Genomic DNA, 13,837 nt, shown 5'->3' on the forward strand with positions numbered 1-13,837 from the left:
CAGTCCTGCTTCATGGTAAAGGGGTGGACCAGAGGCGAGTGTCTTATGTCAGTCGGAAACTATGGCCACGAGAGACCAGGTACTCCGCCACTGAACTAGAGTGCCTTGCGATAAAGTGGGCCTTGGAGACCTTCAAATATTATCTCCTTGGCAGAAACCTCATCCTTGAAACAGATCACCAGAGTCTGCAATGGCTCTGCAAGATGAGACTCGAACAACCGGCTCTCCAGATGGGTGCTAGAAATGCAACCCTACAGGTTCAGTGTTCGGTGTCGGACGGGGAGCTCCAATGTGGTGGCCGACTTCTTGTCTCGCCATCCGAATGGCGAGCTTCCAAGGGAGGGGGAAATGTGAAAAGGCTGCCTTTCTTGCTTTTTACTAGGCCCTGTTCCCAACATTAAGACTGTTTGGTGTCTGCTTAATTGTTAAAGGTCCCATGGCATAAAAACACAGCATAAAGTCACTTTGAGGTTTTCTAACATTAATATGCGTTCCCCCAGCCTGCCTATGGTCCCCCAGTGGCTAGAAATGGCGATAGGTGTAAACCGAGCCCTGGGTATCCTGCTCTGCCTTTGAGAAAAGTAAAGCTCAGATGGGCTGATCTGGAATCTTGCTCCTTATGAGGTCATAAGGAGCAAGGTTACCTCCCCTTTCTCTGCTTTGCCCGCCCAGAGAATTTGGCCCACCCATGAGAGAGAGACATCATGGCTTTCAAACGAGCAAAGTGGCAGTTGGTCAAGGCCACACCCCTAACCTCCACCTTGCCCCCCTCTCTCCTCCTCAATAGCTACACAGAGAAATGGCACATATTATGGAAAGCTCATTGTGGGACTGGCTCTAGTGGCTGTAATTCTGCACCAAGGCTGAATTTTGGGAAAGAGACTTCAGATACAATATTAGGGGACCACTAAGGTCTATATAAAAGCATCAAAAGAGCACCATGTCATGGGACCTTTAATTTCACTGTAATGTTGTGGGTTATTGTTACGGTTTGTTACTTTATTTTTTGACATAGGCCTGTTCGGCAGGTTTTATGGGTTCATAGCATTTTGCTGTGGTTCTGCCTGTGATGTGGGTGTAGCTCAGCTGCTCACCAGCTTAATCTTGGGGAGTGGAAGCAGGTTTGCCTCATTAGGTCTTTTCTGAAGGGAGGGGCTGGGCAATCCTATAGTGAAAAACAATGGATAAGATAGTTCTGGGCCCCATTTCAGGAAGGAGGTTTAACAAACTCTGAGTCTAACCCTGATATCTGGGTTGATTTACCCTGAGATGGGAAAGGGAGTTTTCGGTTTCAGCTGATATGAGTTGGTTCTATCAACTCAGAGTAGGTTCACCACACCAAATAAAAAGGCAGCATGAATGGAGCCATGAGACTACAATTCACCATGGTAACAACCACAAACAAACGGGTCGGCGGAAATACTCATGCGCACATACAGCGAGTTAAAAAAGCAACACAGCTGCAAAAGAGAATTTGCGTGGGAGAAAATTGCTGCTAGAGTAAATGCATATATTCCAATATAGTGTATATCATATTTAATCATAAGTATAGCATAATATTACTGGTGAAATGGTATTGAACCTATAATTATTTTATTTAGGTGCAATACTGCGGACGAAAAAGTACTACGCCTACTAATCCCACTGAGGCTGTAGCACCATCATTAACAGAACTCTAATTAATAATCTTTTTATTTCAAAGGGTTTACTGACAATAATAGCCTACTGTGGAACTCCTATTTAATGTCTCTTACTGGTTTGTGTCCAGGGAACACTACAAAAATGTTTACAACACGTTTCAGAGTGAGTCACACTCTTCTGACGGCGTTTTACAGTTGCTTTAGTAATATGCTCTGCATCCCCAATGTTGTAAAGAAAACTGCTGTTTGCAAAACAATTAATGTGTCACAAATAATCTGCTGGGAGAGCATGTCCAAGATGGGTGACATTAGTGATATGAGGTTATGTAGCCTAGGCTGCATAACAGACTGGGAAGAAAAACGATACTGCTCAAATAGGTAGTTATCTGAAAATTAAAATGTCGGGGTTCAATATTATCTTCCGACATGTAACACCCTGCGAAGTAAAGCAGCTCCATCAACGGGATTGTCGACACAAGGAAATGTGATGTTTTTAGAGAAAAAAAAAAGTTTTATAGTCTGCCTAACAGTTAATAAACCAACCCTGTATTTTATTTCATGCAGATAACAAACTGCTCTAAAATGCGCCAGATACAGACTGAATGAATGAGAAAATGGGAGGAGGGAGGAGACTGAGAGAAACTCAAGGTTTCTTGAAGAAAACCTGCTCCCGACCAGGTTAGGTTCACAGGCTCAGTTACCATAGTAACTGATTCTGAGGTTAAGTTACCTCTCTTTCTGAAACCGAAAACCCAGAGTTTCCTTCATCTCAGGGTTAACAAACTCAGAATTTTCACTAAACCTGCTTTCTGAAATAGGGCCTTGCAGTAAATGACATTTTAATCATATTTGGGGTGCCTATTGTAGTGGGTCCCCATATATGTATACATAGTAATGTCAGCAGTAATGGATCTATCCAATTGTGATGATGTTTTGAGAAACTTAAGTGTTACAAGCTGTCAATTTTCGGGTTATGGTCGGGTTAAGGTCACTATTCGGGTTTCTGAAACATTCAGAATAACCCTTTTACATGTGTGAGCAGAGAGAGTTACTCCTGTATACATGGAATTTGTAATCAATTGGCAATATCCCGATGTAAACGGCGACGCATGGTTAGCGTCTGGACGTACGGACAAACCCTGCTTCGCGTAACTTTTCGGTCACCTTCTTATAAATCAAACTATCTTGGTACTTTCTGCCGTCAACAAAAGACATTATATTCATGGTTTTCACCACACTAATAAAGAAATTGGTTGCCTCCTCGCTCCAAAAGTGTGGTGCTGTGCTGCGTCTCACCATGTTTACCTCTACTTCTTGTTTACTTCTGGTATACTGCGCGCAGGTTTTCTGGCGCATACAAGAAGTTCCTCTATTCAAAAGACCAAGATTCCTTGCGAATAGAACATGCGCAGAACACAGATCAATGTTCCTTTTGATGGGGATATGCCGATACGCTAGCCTGGGTAAACCCTGACGAACTTCCGGCAAATTTGAGATTTGCTCTGCAGGTCAGTCTGGCGAAGAGCCCATTCAAACCAATTTCCAATGTCCTCAAAATTGAGGCACCAATCACAACCGCTGAGGCGGGCTTAACACCAATCACAACCGTTGAGGCGGGCTTTACGCGACGAGGATAGCGCAGCGACGGCGAGCAGCTTTTTGTTTACATTCAACATCGGCTACTGAAGCTGTGCTTCACCATGACCAGGGACCGGCAGGTCAGTCTGACATATGCCGATTTTATACCGGTCAATGCTATAATTAACTGACAACATAAGTTATACGAGTTACATTTCTCAAGGATGCACGCACACACGTCACACATGTCCGCGCTATTCTTGCACATGTAGGGAGCCTCGTGAATTAACCTGCAAGATATCAGCTGTTTGGAAATTCTTCAGCGTGTGTTGCAGAAGATAACAAGTTAGCAATATGCAACACCTGCAAGGAGAAAGTAGGGCGTGGAGGGACCACACCAAAAACCAGAATCACATTTTTTTTGTTGGATGTGAAAAGCGTCACCTGATTGGTCTGATTGGTTGAAGGACTATCCAATGAGCCCAGAGGCATTTGAGTGGCGTCCGTTGGTGACGCCCCTCTGGAACTGAACTGTCAATGAACCTTTCCCAGACCCACTCTCAGTTACAGCTGAGAAGGGTCTGGTGTTAACCAGGCTACCGATACGCGTTTACATGACCAAAATTTCGTGTTAGAAAAGGGGTAACCCAGGGATCATTTTCGGGTTTTTAAAGGGGTGATAGAATGATTATATAGGGTATTTTACACTGTTCCTTAAGGTCTCCTAATAGGGTATGTAACATTGGTTGGGCTGAAAATTGCCCGAATGCTATTTTATTAGGCCCTTAACTACCCTGTGAATATGGCTCTATTTGGAACAAGAGCTTTTCTTCCAAATGTTGGATTCATCTAGGGTACAGATTTGATCATTGGCAAATTATCAAAAGATGTTTTATCAATATTAATAAAGTTATGAATATGGTTATTAATAACTGTATCAAATCGACAAACAATCAAAACGGGGCACCACCCTGCTTGTCAGGGACCAATAATCAAACTGTGGAACAGTCTCATTTCTGTAAAAATCCTTTAAAAGGAATTAAAGGAAGGGGTGATTTTGAGCGCGACCCGTTCGACCAGCAATTATCACAACAAATACACCAATAATCACCAGCAACTGCTAATTAAGTATAATCGAATTTATTAACGTCACAATTATCAGTAGCCAATCAATAATCCTTCAATAATAAAACGTATATACCTTTTACAATATCACAACCAAATAAAGCAAAAACAAAAGCAGCATGTCTTGTAGACACGTGTGTTGTGTGTGTGTTGTGTGTGTGTGTGTGGGTGTGTGTGTGTGTGTGTGTGTGTGTGTGTGTGTGTGAGAGAGAGAGTGAGTGAAAGGGGAGGGGTGGTGTCGAAATGTAGTTCTAGTACAAAAACAACTCCAAAAATGGCTACTCCTGTGAGCTGCACAAAACCATTTAGCCTCAAGAGGGCAGTAGTGGTGCTGAGTGCACGGAGAGGAGCTGAAGAAGCCGAGGTGGGGGTTGCTAGTGTAGGATTCACGTAGGGTACAGATTTGATCATTGGCAAATTATCAAAGATATTTTATCAATATTAATAAAGTTATGAATATGGTTATTAATAACTTTATCAAATCGACAAACCATCAAAACGGGGCACCACCCTGCTAGTCAGGGACCAATAATCAAACTGTGGAACAGTCTCATTTCTGTAAAAATCCTTTAAAAGGAATTAAAGGAAGGGGTGATTTCGAGCACGACCCGTTCGACCAGCAATTATCACAACAAATACACAAATAATCACCAGCAACTGCTAATTAAGTATAATCGAATTTATTAACGTCACAATTATCAGTAGCCAATCAATAATCCTTCAATAATAAAACGTATATACCTTTTACAATATCACAACCAAACAAAGCAAAAACAAAAGCAGCATGTCTTGTAGACACGTCTGTGTCTGTGTGTATGTGTGTGTGTGCGTGTGTGTGAGAGAGAGTGAGTAAAGGGAGGGGTGTGTCGAAATGTAACTCCAAAACAAACTCCAAAATGGCTACTCCTGTGAGCTGCACAAAACCATTTAGCCTCAAGAGGGCGTAGTGGTGCTGAGTGCACGGAGAGGAAGAACGAAGCGAGGGGGGTTGCGTGCAACGCGCACCTTTATACCATATGCAAAATCCCCAAGCTCTATACACAAAACCCGTGGTTAAATTAGAAGAGTTAGCTCGGAGCTGCGTGGTTAGCTTATATGTCCGTGTGTGGGTTAGTAAAAGGAAACAGAATAAAGGAGGAAAGGAAAAGAAACACTCTGATCTAAGTTATAGATAATGACCCAGTTCCCCTCAGCCCCTCAGGTCTGGGCTAACGTGTAGTTTAGGACAGACTGAGACTTTTGATTTACTGAGGGAAACGGCCACTATAACCACTCTAGTGACTAATAGCTGATTCACCGCGATTATCTCGCGGACAGTAACTAAACTCCGTGAAAGGAGCGTTTTAGCAGATAGCGTTTACGGTTTTAACCCAGCTACTTAACACAACATAAATCAACGGTATAATTGATCGATTATACATTCACAGAACAGATTAATAATCACATATGGACCAGTACATGATTAAATCAGATCACATTAATGGCAAGCGGTAGCGAACCCTTTTCTCATTAATAACAAACCAAAACGCACTAGTCCTAACATCTGCCCAGAACTGTGTAAAGCCTTACGGTGCGTTGTTCGTCAGTTAACACTCGCCAGAGTTTAACGATCCGTTTCGTTCCAGAGCAGTGGACGAGCCGTAATCCATGTCGACAAGCAAGAAACAGAACGTTGTCCTTTTCTTGAATCCAGGCTGATTAAACCCGCTGCAGATAGAGGAAATACCCGGTCAGTATTTCCTCGGATCCCCTTTGTATATCAGACCGATATAAATTTGTCCCAGTTCAACTCGACCAGCGAGGTGATGCTGGCTAGCTAGCTAGCTAGTCCGAACTAGAGTGCTTCCTGTAGTGAACTGAGTCACCGTGGAAAAAGCAAAGAAAACACAGTGCCGACAGCTTTTATCCTACCTCCGCCTCCTAGTGGCGGGGTGGTGCATTCAAAGACCCGACAGCCAATGGGAAAGCGCAACCTTCTCTCAGGTGTGAAGCAGTTCTTTGTCTCACCACCAGTCTGCCGTGCCCTCCACGTGTTGAATGTAGAATCTCCATCTTAGGGACTCTGCTTCCAAATAGCAGCCTGTAGGAGTTTGGTGAAACTGGCTTTGGGATTCACATGTAGGCCAAGATCCTTTGTCTCTGCAGTCAGCTCAGTCTGAGCCAAATCACTGTGTAACCAGCTTCTTGGTCCCCAACACTAGGCAACGCGCACGTTTATACCATATGCTAAATCACCCATTAGCTCTATACAAATCCCACGTGGTTAAGTTAGCAGCGTTAGCTCGGGAGCTACGTGGTTAGCTTATATGTCCGTGTGTGGGTTAGTAAAAGGAACAGAATAAAGAGGAAAGGAAAAGAAACACTCTGATCTTAGTTATAGATAATGGCCAGCTCCCTCAGCCACCCAGGTCTGGATCCCACGTGTAGTTAGGACAGACTTAGACTTTTGATTTACCGAGGTAAACGGCCACTATAACCACTCTAGTGGCTAACAGCTGATTCACCGCGATTATCTCGCGGACAGTAACTAAACTCCGTGAAAGGAATGGTTTAGCAGATAGCGCTTACGATTTTAACCCAGCTACTTAACACAACAAAAATCAAACGGTATAATGATCAGTTATACATTCACAGCAACAGATTAGTAACCAGATATGGCCAATACATGATTACAATCAGATCACATTAATGGCACAGCGGTCGCGAACCCTTTGCTCATTAATAACAAACCAAAACGCACTAGTTCTAACATCTGCCCAGAACTGTGTAAAGCCTTATGGTGTGCGTTGTTTGTCAGTTAAATCTCTCGCCAGAGTTTAACGATCCGTTTCGCCCAGAGCAGTGGGCGGGACGTAATCCATGTCGACAAGCAAGAAACAGAACGCTGTCCTTTTCTTGAATCCAGGCTGATTAAACCCGCTGCAGATAGAGGGAATACCCGGTCAGTATTTCCTCGGATCCCCTTTGTATATCAGACCGATATAAATTTGTCCCAGTTCAACTCGACCAGCGAGGTGATGCTGGCTAGCTAGTCCGGACTAGAGTGCTTCCTGTAGTGACCTGGGTCACCGTGGAAAGAGCGAAGAAACACAGTGCCGACAGCTTTTATCCTACCTCCGCCTCCTAGTGGCCGGGGTGGCTGCATCAAAACCCCACAGCCAATGGGAAAGCACAACCTTCTCACAGGTGTGAAGCAGTTCTTTGTCTCACCACCAGTCTGCCGTGCCCTCCACGTGTTGAATGTAGAATCTCCATCTTAGGGACTCTGCTTCCAAATAGCAGCCTGTAGGAGTTTGGTGAAACTGGCTTTGGGATTCACATGTAGGCCAAGACCCTTTGTCTGTGCAGTCAACTCAATCTGAGCCAAATCACTGTTTAACCAGCTTCTTGGTCCCCAACACAAATATGGTATGCTCATGAATATTCAGAATGAGCTACGCGCTGATTGGTTTGAGCAAACTACATAGAAACACATGGGAGACTCGACACCAGGTCTCATATTTCAGACACTGCAAAGTTATACATTGTTTATCGGTCTATTTCCTTATTAAATTCACTTCTGAGACTTTATTTAGCGAGAAATCAACTATATAAAGCTCAGATATGGGCCGTTTTACGACAATTGATGGCCAATTGCAAATTTGGTAAGACTGTGTGTCGGAGTTAAGCGGCTGGTGCTGCCTGTGTTGCTGCCTCGCCGCCCGGCCTGCCTTCCTTCACAGACCCCGGCCTGCTATGAGGTACTTGGAGCTCTGCAAAGTCACTGTTTTTTTGCGCTAATGGACAACCAAACGCTGCTGCCCTGACAGAGCTCCAGGGCCTGCAACTCCCCTCTTACTGCTAGCTAAATGGCCCGTGTATGTGAGCGAGAGCGCGGTCAGCGAGCTTGTTACGCCAGCAGTCTCTTACCACAGTTCCAGTTAATCGTTTAATGTGTGTAATTATGTGTTGAGTTATTTAAACAAACGATTGGGGAAATAAACGCTGCTTGTCCGAGAGTCTCATTGATAGAGCCTGTGGCTGGAAGTAGCCCATGATTTGTAGCTAACTATCCGTGATTTGTAGCTACAAATCACGGATAGTTAGCTTCATTTTCGACGTAATTCGTAAAAACGCCACGTATACAACATCTAGCCAAATGTCTAACGCTAACAACGGTGTCCGATTTCAAATTAATGAATATTTGTGAAGATTACGGCTTTCGTTAGCTGCAACTGTCCCTTCAATCCTAGCTACCTGTGTAGCTACAAATCATGGATAGTCAGCTTTATTTTCGGCGTAATACGAGTACATTTACAGTTTGAATTTCGTCACGCCACGTATACAACATCTAGCTAAATGTCATAAAGATAACGTGTCCGATTTCAAATTAATGAATATTTGTGAAGATTACGGCTTTCGTTAGCTGCAACTGTCCCTTCAATCCTAGCTACCTGTGTAGCTACAAATCACGGATAGTCAGCTTTATTTTCGGCTTAATTCGAGTATATTTACAGTTTGAATTTCGTCACACCATGTATACAACATCTAGCTAAATGTCTTATAACGCTAACAACGGTGTCCGATTTTAAATTAATGAATATTTGTGAAGATTACGGCTTTCGTTAACTGCAACTGTCCCTTTAATCGTAGCTACCTGTGTAGCTACAAATCACGGATAGTCAGCTTTATTTTCGGCGTAATTCGAGTACATTTACAGTTTGAATTTCATCATGCCACGTATACAACATCTAGTTAAATGTCTTATAAAGCTAACAACGGTGTCCGATTTCAAGTTAATATTTGTGAATTTCAGAGGAATTCTAAGAGGAGGCTGGCTAGCTCTCATTGATAGAGCTAGCTACATCCAGCCGAAGGCTCTATCGATGAGACGGACAAGCAGCGTTTATTTCCCCAATAGTTTGTTTAAATAACTCAACACATTATAATTACACACATTAAAAGATTAACTGGAACTGTGGTAAGAGATTGCTGGCGTAACAAGCTCGCTGACTGCGCTCTCACTCACATACACCGGGCATTTAGCTAGCAGGAAGAGAGGAGTTGCAGGCCCTGGAGCTCTGTCAGAGCAGCGGCGTTTGGTTGTCCTTTAGCCCAACAGACGGTGACTTTGCGCGGGTATGGAGTGCTGGAGATGCCAGCCGTGACGGAGCTCCAAGTACCTCATAGCAGGCCGGGGTCTGTGAAGGAAGGCAGGCCGGGGTCTGTGAAGGAAGGCAGGCCAGGCGGTGAGGCAACAACACAGGCATCACCGGCCGCTGAACTCCGACACACAGTCGGACAAAATTTGCAATTAGCCATCCATTTTTGTAAAGCGGCCCATATTTGAGTTTTACATAGTTGATTTCTCGCATAAAAAATTTTCAGAAGTAAATTTTGTAATGGAATAGCAGAGATCTGCGCGACCTAGATTCAGAAGACTACCTGATTTCAGGTCAGTTGTGTAGCCTATGTAAATGTTGGAGCGTGACCGTTCTCTTAATACACCCATGGGCGTGACAAAGTTACAGGTCTTGGGAGGTTGACGTCAACTTCCAGCTTTGTTGAGATTTGCCCGTTTTCAGCGCTAGTTTCAAAATATGAGATTTTCATAGTAAAGGGGTGTCAATAGGATTTTGAGCTTCTATGTATGTCCTATTTACCCACAGAACTGTCATTATTCAACTATGACAGGGTAAAATCAGTTTTGCATTCTATTACCCCTTTAAAAACAGGAATATGAGCATATTCATGTTTTTGCCGGTGTTTACATGGCCGTGAGCGACCGGGTTATTGCTAATATTCCGGTTTTGAACGGGTTATTGGCTGCTTGTAAACGTAGTGACTGTTGCATGCTCAGGATAGCTCACCCTATAATCACCTGTGTAGGTGGTATAGTCCAATGGGGGCTGAGTTAAAAGCATCAGGAGAAGAAAGAGGGTTGGCAGCTTTTTTTTTTGCCTCAGTTTAATATTTGTTTTTGTATTTTGGTTTGAGTATGTTTTGGTGATGGTTTTGTTAATAAACACACGCATTGAGAACTTGAAAAGCCTCCTCTCCAGTCGTCATTCATGACATGCAGAAACACCAACAGAAAAATAGCTGAATTTCATCACACTTTCTTCTACATCAGTCTTCCCCTCCTCATTTTCCCAGTCTTGTCCTGTATCTTAACCCTTTTCCCCTTGATTCCTGTGTCCCCGCCTTTCTTCTCTCTTAGTAGCATAGCATAGGTTTGTAGAAAGTGGAATGAAGAACCCATATATATTAGAGTGGCTAAAGTCTATAGATTTGTTTGCCTGCAAGTAATGTCCTCTGTACAAGACTCGGTGAAAAGATCTCCCTGAAACATTCATTTAACATAGAAATTTAATGAAGAGAAAGGGTTGGTGTGTGTGTGTGTGTGTGTGTGTGTGTGTGAGAAAAGAGGAAAGTGAGTCTTCTGGCTGCATAGACGAACAATCATGCACAATTCATGGCCAGGGGAGAATCTGACACCGCTGTCGAGGGACAGAAGGGGAGGAAGGATGAGAGAGCTGTGGAGTGGCATGGGAGGTAGATGAAGAGGAATGGATGGAGGATAATGTGGGCGAAAAAAGCAGAGGAGGAGTGGGTGAAGGAGGATGAGCAGGAGGTGGGACAGAATAGATAAAATACAAAGAAGAGAGAGGTTAGACTGCTGCAGAGATGGGAGTGGAGGAAATGTAAGGAAACCCAATTAAATTTTATTTAGTGTCAAATCAGGAGTTATCTCAGGACACTTTACAGATAGAGTAGGTCTACTTGGTGCAACAGTGGCGAGGAAAAAATTTCTTTTTACAGGCAGAAACCTCGGACAGACCCTGGCTCTAGGTGGGTGGCCATCTGCCGCTGCCGGTTGGGACACAAAGACACAGAGACACTGATACAGATATACAGAAATATGATTCATAATAATGATAGCAACTGTTTAAATGTAAAAATCTAATTTTAGATTAAATAAATACTTGCTGTTACATTTATTACTATTTATCAGATTTTGGGACACAGATCCTAACTTGATGTGTTTAATTAGTGTAATTGCTTTCAAGCAATATTCTTCTTCTTATCTTCTTTTATTCATCACCAAACCATTTAAGTCACATCAAGTCAAGTCAGTTTTATTAATATCCCAAATTTGCCTCAAGGGTTGTACAGCATGCGACACCCACTATCCTTAGACCCTCTATTCAAATAAGAAAAAAATTCCCCCCCAGAAATGTGAAGAAATGCTACATATACTAGTAATATTTGGTGCATGCATTGTTTTATGTAGTTTTCTGAGTTTACATTAATTGTGCTTATACTTGCGCTATCGACCAACAACCATGAGTTTTTCAAAGACACCTTTAAACGGCATCGCCTTCTATATTTGTAATGATGGCAAGACAATTGATATGTCCAATCTTGTGTTCTGTTTTTTGTTTCTCTGTATTATATATTTAGTCAAAAATGCTAGTATTTCACACTGACAAACTGTACATAATCTTATTATGATGACATGTATAATTTCCATATGTTAAAGTCTGGAGTCATAGTATCATTAATTACAAATGTATTTATGCAACCTCTATAAAATAAAAACTTCACATCTCAAAATGCTCAGTATTGCACATCAATCAACTATGAATAGGCTTTTTATAATGACATGCACAGTTTATATGTAAAGTTATATATCTCATATATATCTTTTATAGATCCGATTTTGTTCAAATTGTTTTTTAAATTCTGAATATAAATGGGCTTACTAGTATTAAAGTGTATATATTATGCTCATTTTCAGGTTCATAAAGGCTGGACTACAATAGAGCTGTTTGGAGCAGTTTGTGAACAGTGTTTTCTGTTGGAGATGGTAAGTCCCTTTGGGGTGGACTTTGGGCTTTTTCACTTTGTAAACCTATAACATGCACAAAAAAAGAGATATAACAAAGTAAAGGAAAGCATAAAAAGCCAAAAAGCATAATATAAACACTTTAAGTAGTATAGTAGTATCAGTCTAATTACCTGGAAAAAGTGAGGGAAAATGACTTTACTTAGGAGCACTCTTTGTTAAATACAGGGTTGGTTTCAAGTTCACATTCGTCCATGTCAGTATTAATCCTATTTTCTCTCCCTCGACACAACATGTGATCCTCTGGTTGCCTTTCCTGGAGACTTCATACTTAACACCACATCTTACACATAGATGATATGATTAGAATTTGGAGCACCATGCATGCCTCAAGACATGGGCCATGTGTTAATTCATTCATTGATTCATTATCTAAGAATCTCATTAGCTATGTTTAATATGCCACAGTGATTATGGATATGAGGCAGCTTACGTGCCTTGAAGTGTGTTACGCTCAAAATTGTGTGAAGATGTTACTCTAAAGCAGGGCCGTGCAGGGCACATGGAACAAGATTTGTTAACAATATATGTCATCCACAATACTGTACACCTCAAAATGAAATATGGAGCCTTACATTAGACTACAGTCACATAAATATATCCAAAAAATGCAACCGTAGTCCAAGAAAAATTTAATCTTACATACAGTATCCAAACTACAGTATATATAGAAAGTTATAATAATAAGTATGTATGAACATGTCAGATTTTTGTGTGAAGCACTATACTAACCTGTCAGTCCCTCTAGAAAAACGCGATTATGCGATCGCATAATTCAATGCATAATCAGCCAATGTCCGCATATTCATGCGGGGGCCACATTTTTTCAAATATGCCGCACTTTCACCGCATAAATTGCCGATTTCTGCGCAAAATATGCAGTGCTTGCATGATTTAATAATCCCCACATTTTCGTTGCAAAAAAGTCTAATATATCTTAGCAGAAAGTTGAAAAAATTTAGCGTTTACTTTACACAAGAGCAGCCATGGCAGCTCGTGCAGTTACCGCGAAATCGTCACTACTTCAAAGTTAGCTGCTGCTGCCATAAATTTAGCTTGCCTGCTGGCTGTTGTCATCCTGGAAGAGACTTATTAACTAGCAGCAGCGGCTAGAGGCTACTATAACAAACCAAATGTGCATGCATGCATGCATATTCTCATTCACTTCATAAGCCCACTTACCGGCACTTCAACTTCCAACTTTCTCTCGCTCTTGCTGGCCGCCAACGGACTCACTTGTGGCGCGCCTTGTCATGTGTTATGAAGGTTTAGGTCGTTTTATCTACCTTATTATTATTGTTAAATATTCTTCTTTAAACGGACCACTTGTGGGCCATCGTCAAAGAAAAAATATGAGAAAAAATATAAAAACAAAATATGGACAAAAAATATTTTGAATCCGACCTGTGAAGATTTCCTACATGTCTTCCCCCTCTCTCTCCCCTTTCTCACCTAGCTGTCCTGTCAATTAAAGGCGGAAAAGCCCACAAAAGGAATCTTTAAAAAAAAGAATATAAGAAATGGTTTGTGAAGCTTAATGAAGCTTCACGAATCTTCATTTGACCTCATGAAGCTTCATTTTGCCATCACTACTAATTACAACATT

This window comes from Perca fluviatilis, chromosome 10 (assembly GCF_010015445.1).
Source record: "Perca fluviatilis chromosome 10, GENO_Pfluv_1.0, whole genome shotgun sequence".
In the NCBI taxonomy this organism is placed as follows: domain Eukaryota; kingdom Metazoa; phylum Chordata; class Actinopteri; order Perciformes; family Percidae; genus Perca; species Perca fluviatilis.